Below are 8,288 nucleotides of genomic sequence, written 5' to 3'. Positions count from 1 at the left end.
TTTGGAGAAATGTCCTCTGGTCTGATGAAATCTAAAATACAACTGTTTGGCCCCAAAGCATGATGTTTCCACCCCCATGCTTCACAGTAGGTATGGTGTTCTTTGGATGCAACTCAACATTCTTTGTCCTCCAAACGCGACGAGTTGAGTTTTTATCAAAAAGTTATATTTTGGTTTCATCTGACCATATGACATTCTCCCAATCTTCTTCTGGATCATCCAAATGCTCTCTAGCAAACTTCAGACGGGCCTGGACATGTACTGGCTTAAGCAGGGGGACACGTCTGGCACTGCAGGATTTGAGTCCCTGGCGGCGTAGTGTGTTACTGATGGTAGGCTTTGTTACTTTGGTCCCAGCTCTCTGCAAGTCATTCACTAGGTCCCCCCGCGTGGTTCTGGGATTTTTGCTCACCGTTCTTGTGATCATTTTGACCCCACGGGGTGAGATCTTGCGTGGAGTCCCAGATCGAGGGAGATTATCAGTGATCTTGTATGTCTTCCATTTCCTAATAATTGCTCCCACTGTTGATTTCTTCAAACCAAGCTTCTTACCTATTGCAGATTCAGTCTTCCCAGCCTGGTGCAGGTCTACAATTTTGTTTCTGGTGTCCTTTGACAGCTCTTTGGTCTTGGCCATAGTGGAGTTTGGAGTGTGACTGTTTGAGATTGTTGACAGCTGTCTTTTATACTGATAACAAGTTCAAACAGGTGCCATTAATACAGGCAACGAGTGGAGGACAGAGAAGCCTCTTAAAGAAGAAGTTACAGGTCTGTAAGAGCCAGAAATCTTGCTTGTTTGTAGGTGACCAAATACTTATTTTCCACCATAATTTGCAAATAAATTCATAAAAAAATCCTACAATGTGATTTTCTGGAATTCTTTTTCTCATTTTGTCTGTCATAGTTGAAGTGTACCTATGATGAAAATTACAGGCCTCTCATATTTTTAAGTGGGAGAACTTGCACAATTGGTGGCTGACTAAATACTTTTTTGCCCCACTGTACAGTGCATTTTGGAAAGTATTCAGACCCCTTCCCTTTTTCTACATTTTGTTAATTCACATCCTTATTCCACGTTTCATTAAAAACACCTTTTTTCCTCAATCTACACACAAAACAGATTTTTGCAAATGTATTACAAATAAACAACAGAAACCTTATTTACATAAGTATTAGACCCTTTCGTATGAGATTTGAAATTGAGCTCAGGTGAATCTTGTTTCCATTGATCATCCTTGATGTTTTTACAACTTGATTGATTGGACATGATTGGGAAAGGCACACGCCTGTCTATATAAGGTCCCACAGTTGACAGTGCATGTCAGAGCAGAAACCAAGCCATGAGGTTGAAGGAATTGTCCGTAGAACTCCGAGACAGGACTGTATTGAGGCACAGATCCCGGCAAGGGTACCAAAATATTTCTGGAACATTGAAGGTCCCCAAGAACAGAGTGGCCTCCATCATTCTTAAATGGAAGTTTGGAACCACCAAGACTCTTCCTAGAGCTGGCCAAACTGAACAATCGGGGGAGAAGGGCCTTGTCCAGGAAGGTGACCAAGAGCCCAATGGTCACTCTGACCAAGCTCCAGAGTTCCTCTGTGAAGATGGGAGAAACTTCCAGAAGGAAAACCATTTCTGCAGTACTCCAACAATGAGGCTTTTATGGTAGAGTGGCCAGACAGAAGCTACTCCTCAGTAAAAGGCACAACAGCCCACTTGGACTCTCAGACTATGAGAAACAAGATTCTCTGGTCTGATGAAACCAAGATTGAACTCTTTGGCCTGAATACCAAGCTGCACGTCTGTAGGAAACTTGGCACCATCTCTGCGCTGAAGCATGGTGGTGGAAGCATCATGCTGTGGTGATGTTTTTCAGCTGCAGAGACTGGGAGGCTAGTCAGGATTGTGGGAAAGATGAACAGAGCAAAGTAGAGAGAGATCTTTGATGAAAACCTGCTCCAGAGCACTCAGGACCTCAGACTGGGGCGAAGGTTCACCTTCCAACAGGACAACGACCCTAAGCACACAGCCACTCGGCTTCGGGACAAGTCTGAATGTCCTTGAGTGGCCTAGCCAGAGGCCGGACTTGAACCCGATCTAACATCTCTGGAGAGACCTGAAAATAGCTGTGCAGCGACGCTCCCCATCCAACCTGACAGAGCTTGAGAGGATCTGTAGAGAAGAATGGGAGAAACTCCCCAAATACAGATGTGCCAAGCTTGTAGTGTCATACCCAAGAAGACTTGAGGCTGCAATCGCTACCAAAAGTGCTTCAAAGTACTGAGTAAAGGGTCTGAATACTTATATATTTTTTGCAAATTAAAAAACAACCTGTTTTTGCTTTGGCATTATGGGGTATTGTGTGTAGATAAATGAGGCTGTAAAAAAATGTGAAAAAAGTTAAGGGGTCTGAAGTTTCCAAATGCACTGTACATATAAAAATACAACTTTTCATTTCAAACCTACAAAGAGGAAAATGTGTGCTGTGACAGGCTGGTAGACTTGCCTTTAATGAGCATGGAAATTATTTTTTGCTTTGCCTTTTGAAGGGTGTCGTGGAAATGTCCTGTATTACCAAATCATGAGAGAGCAAACCACACACAAGTCAGAGTTATATCATAAAGTCCATCTTTAATTATATATGAGCTTCACCATAGCCCTGTGACTCTCAGATCAATTCAGTGTCTATAAATTAATTATCTGAGAGTGCTTACAAAACGGTTCTTAGTATCATTTATAGCCAAGACACACCCATCTCAACTCACATGACAAATAACAGATCTTAGGAACATTACACAAAGAACCTTTCACTTGGTAGAATTTACCCACACTCAAGTTCATTTTTCTAAATGAAACAGAAAATCAAGGAAAATACTTGAAAGGTTAGCTTAACTTAACTTAACTTGATGATCCTGCTTTATGGCACAGCCAACAGGTTGGTAACTGATTTCCTGCACAGTAGACATAAAAACAACTCCACTCCATGGTTCTGAAAGCTAGGCTGTAGTAAAAAGCAAGAAGCAAATAAAGATTGTGTGTTGTATGGGAGGGCAGTTAACCACAAGGAACGAGATGCAGGTTTTACTGTACAAAGACAGACAAAAAGGTAAATGACCCAAAAAGGCTTTATTCAACTTTGATTAGAAACATTCAAAGCTCTCCACAAGCATGCAAATTATGTTCTCCGTGGTAATAAAAAAACAAGCAACCTTCACAATGGTAAAATATAGCAACAGTGCATTAGGAAATGTATTCAACCTCACGTTTGCCTTGAATTGTAAAAATGCATTTTCATTGATGTACACAACTAGCAAAAATACATTTTTGGGGATGCCTCTCATCCCTGTTGCGCTGCCGTGCCAACTCCTCTAAATGCTACTGCTCTGCTTTGGCTGCCTCCAACTCTTCCCTGGGGCGGCGATATTCCCGAGCCTGTGCCCAGGGTCCCTCTCTGTCCAAAATCTCCTCCCATGTCCAGGAGTCCAGAACTCGCTGCTGCCCGATACCACGCTGCTTCGTCCTTGGTTGGTGGGTGATTCTGTAACGATCGTATGTGGTGGAAGAAGGTGAGGACCAATGCTCAGCGTCGTAAGTGTTCATATTTTTAATAAAATAACTGAACACTGAACTGAACAAAACAATAAACGACAGACGAACAGTCCCGTAAGGTGAATGGAAAAAACACTAAACAGGAAATAATCACCCACAAAACACAGGTGGGAAAAGGCTACCTAAGTATGATTCTCAATCAGAGACAACAAACGACACCTGCCTCTGACATAGACACATAGAAAAAAGAACATAGACTACCCACCCCAACTCACGCCCTGACCAAACTAAAACAAAGACATAACAAAGGAACTAAGGTCAGAACATGACAGTAAGTAAGCATTTCACTGTAAGGTTTACACCTGTTGTATTCGGTGCACGTAAAAAATAAACTTTGATTTGATTTGATTTGGAAATCACCCTCTAGTGGCCTCATGGGTGGAATGTAAATATTTTTCATTATTTTCTCATTAATAAACTTAAGTGCAGAGAATCCGATGTTTCTGTGTCAAACGGTTTTGTTATATTTCAGTCTTCTGTGATATATAAAGTGTAATATTGGGATGCAAACTCAAAATGGAATACATTTCAACTCTATATCTGACACGATACAGGTCCCTTCTTTTTTAAAGCCCATAACCATGTGTGTGAGGTGTATACTTTTGTTACAAAATATATTTGTTTAAGACTATCAAGAACACTATGTGACTCTGATTTAGCCCACTATAGTAAAATGTTAGCATGAACAATATATACACAGAAAATATTGAGTAACGCTAACAAATGGCTAATCACTAACTGGCATGCTAAATACGAATTAATTCTGAATGGAAATGCTAATGTTAGCAATAACATTAGCGGGGGCACAAGTTAGGTAACACGCTCAACATAAATGGGGATTACAACAATAGGCAATTTTGAGCCCCGTAAACCACAAGACAAACATCTTAAGGCACTTACTTTTAGAAGCACATACAATAAAATATCAGACAACGCAGGTATTGTGACCACATCGGACCTGACAGAGCTAGTGACATGGAGCCTGATTGAGCTACAGACTGAGCTAGGGGATATTAGGGTTATCAGGACGGAAGGCTCTGGGCCTACTGGGATAGACAACTGGAGACCTAGCATAGCAGGTGACTGAAGACACTAGGTGATCAGGGAGCTGAGGGCTAAGATGCTCTGGACCTACTGGGAATATAGAGACTTTAGACTGAGGACCTAATAGGAGAGAGGGTGAGGTGTCACCTACGACAGGATAGTGAACACCTCGGTGAGGTTGGTCCTCAAAGGGGACGTCAGGCGAGTCTTCCACTGCGACGTCAGGAGGGTATCCCAAAGCTGCAACTAGCACAACATAGTTCAGAGGGGCTAGCATAAACCCCAAGACTTGGACAGGCAGGTCCCACCAGGCCGGGGCTGACAGGGCCTGGAGAGCAGACATGGACCGCAGAGACTGGAGGGGGCTCCCAGGTCTTCTTTGGACAACAGCAGGCTGGATGTCAAAGGATGGAGGAGGGAATCATCTTAGGACAGCAGAAGGCTGGATGTCAAAAGATGGACTAGGCGGTTCCCTAGGCGGTTCCCTAGTCCAAAACAGACTATAGCACTGATACTATATGCATGACATGACTAACAAGCTAGCACAGGCTTGTATATACACAGGCAGTTAGAAAAGCCAAGGCTAGCTTTTTCAAGCAGAAATTTGCTTCCTGCATCACAAACTGAAAAAAGTTCTGGGACACTAAAGTCCATGGAGAATAAGAACACCTCCTCCCAGCTGCCCACTGCACTGAGGATAGGAAACTCTGTCACCACCGATAAATCCACTATATTTGAGAATTTCAATAAGCATTTTTCAACGGCAGGCCATGCTTTCCACCTGGCTACCCCTACCCCGGTCAACAGCACTGCACCCCCCACAGCAACTCGCCCAAGCCTTCCCCATTTCTCCTTCTCCCAAATCCAGTCAGCTGATGTTCTGAAAGAGCTGCAAAACATGGACCACTACAAATCAGCCGGGCTAGACAATCTGGACCCTTTCTTTCTAAAATGATCTGCCGAAATTGTTGCAACCCCTATTACTAGCATGTTCAACCTTTCTTTCGTGCTGTCTGAGATTCCCAAAGATTGGAAAGCAGCTGCGGTCATCCCCTTCTTCAAAGGGGGGGACACTCTTGACCCAAACTGCTATAGACCTATATCTATCCTACCTTGCCTTTCTAATGTCTTCGAAAGCCAAGTCAACAAACAGATTACCGACCATTTCCAATCCCACCCCACTTTCTCTGCTATGCAATCTGGTTTTAGAGCTGGTCATGGGTGCAACTCAGCCACGCTCAAGGTCCTAAACTATATCTTAACCACCATCAATAAGAAACAATACTGTGCAGCGGTATTCATCGACCTGCCCAAGGCTTTGGACTCTGTCAATCACCACATTCTTATCGGCAGACTTGATAGCCTTGGTCTCTCAAATGATTGCCTTGCCTGGTTCACCAACTACTTCTCTGATAGTTCAGTGTGTCAAATCGGAGGGCCTGTTGTCCAGGCCTCTGGCAGTCTCTATGGGGGTGCCACAGGGTTCAATTCTTGGACCGACTCTCTTCTCTGTATACACCAATGATGTCACTGTCAAGACCCGGTTACGAACTCGGGTCTCCGGTGTGAGAAACAGTCACTTAGCAAACTGAGCCACTAATAGTCGGCAGAGCCCAGAAGATGAGGCAGACACAGCATTACTTGAGACAGTGTTTTAATAAAGTAAAAAGGAAAGTTCTTCAAGCAAAAATATAAATCCACAACGTCAAAAGTAATTCCAAGGACGAGAGGGAACTCGGAACAGGGGATCAGATGAAAGTTCATCACTTCCTGGTGTTTGGAAACTGAATGTCGCAAGGGGGTAGTGACGCGGGTGACAAGTCCAGATCCCAGAGGGCTTCCATCCAACGTAGTAACCCTCATGGGGTCCCTTAGAGGTTCAGAGGGGATGCCATTCTCCTTTGCCCAGATACCATCCATGAAGTTTCCTGCGGCTCCAGAGTCTACCAAGGCTTGAAGGGGAAGCTCGTGGATGTCCCAGGAAAGGGTGACTGGAATGAGCAGACGGGAGTTGGATGGGATGGGAGGAGGTTATGTTTCCCGTTACAGTCCCCCCAGGCCTGCACGGGACAGTGCGTTTCACTGGAGCCCGGGACACGTGGAGCGGAAATGGCCCGATTTGCCGCAATATAGACAGAAGCGCTCCCTCATCTGGCAGTCTCTCTCAGCCTGGGATATGCGTCCAATCTGCATAGGTTCCGGTGGAGCCAGTGAGGATAAAGGTGGGGACTCGAGGTTGTCCGGTGGTTCCCGAGTGGCCAGTTCATCTTGGATGGTGTCAGAAAGACCCTTCAGAAAGCACACTGTGAGCGCCTCGTCGCTGCTGCCACCGTGCGGAACTGGATGGCATAGTCTGTCACGCTGCGCCGACCTTGGCGGAGAGTCAGGAGCTGTTTGGCTGAGTCAGGGCCGCTGGTAGGACCTTGAAACACTCGCTTGAATTCCTCAGCAAAGACAGAATAGCTGGCACAGCAGGGACTTTGGGCATCCCACACAGCAGTAGCCCAGGCCAGGGCTTTTTCCGACAGCAGGGTGATGATATATGCGATCTTGGACAAGTCGGTGGGAAACAACGAGGGTTGCAGCTCGAAGGAGAGAGAACATTGGCTGAAAAACCCCTTACAAGCACTCGGATCACCTGAGAACTGTTGGGGAGGCAGAAGCTGAGGTTCAGCCAGGGGGGTTAACTGCCACGGGCACTTGAATCTGAGGTACTGGGGCGGCAGCGGTTGCCGGGGGAAGTCGATCAGATATCTGCTTTAAGAAAGTCAGCATCTCCGACAGAAGTTGAGAATGTCTAGCCATTAAGGCCTCTTGCTGAACCAGGGCCGCTTCGTGGAGTTGGACAGTCCCCTCATGGTGGGACAGCGTGGCAAAAAGGTCCTGGGAACTGGCTGCCTCTGGGATCATTTGGCTCTGTGTTTCTGTCAAGACCCGGTTACAAACTCGGGTCCCCAGTGTGAGAAACAGTCACTTAGCAAACTGACCCACTAATAGTCGGCAGAACCCAGAAGATGAGGCAGACACAGGAGTACTTGAGACGGTGTTTTAATAAAGTAAAAAGGAAAGTTTTTCAGGCAAAAATATAAATCCACAACGTCAAAAGTAATTCCAAGAGAAAAAGGTAATCCTCCAAGTCAAAAGGTAAATCCACAAGGTGGTAGGTACAGCAGGAAAAAGCCTCAAAAGATAATCAAAAATAAATAAACGAGAACAAAAACAGAGTACCACAAGAGAGTCCAACTGGAGCAACAAATGTTCACAGCATCGCTGGGGCTGGGTGCTAACATTCAAAGAAAGAGCAAAGAACTGAGGAAAACTAAGGGTTTAAATACAATCAAGGGAAACGAGGCACAGGTGCAAATAACAACTGGAAACAAGGGAAAACAAAAGGGTCAACTTTTAGTGGCATTGACTTACTGACCAGCAGGATCCTCGCTTATCTTGAACCTGATATTGGTGTTCATATTACTAACTGCAGAGCAATGGAGCTCCTTGCAAAATGCTGCTGAAGTCTGAATGAGGAGAATACCAGTAAACACATGGCTGTGTTCTGAATGTTTGTAGATTAATTTGTAGAAGGCTTGTAGAAAAGGGGGCTCACTGAACATTTGCTCGGTATAATCTACCCATA

Source organism: Oncorhynchus mykiss, chromosome 1 (genome assembly GCF_057628025.1).
Source record: "Oncorhynchus mykiss isolate SJ-2025 chromosome 1, ASM5762802v1, whole genome shotgun sequence".
NCBI classification, from domain to species: Eukaryota; Metazoa; Chordata; class Actinopteri; order Salmoniformes; family Salmonidae; genus Oncorhynchus; species Oncorhynchus mykiss.
The sequence above is the reverse complement of the archived record's forward strand: the minus strand, read 5'-3'. Positions refer to the sequence as shown.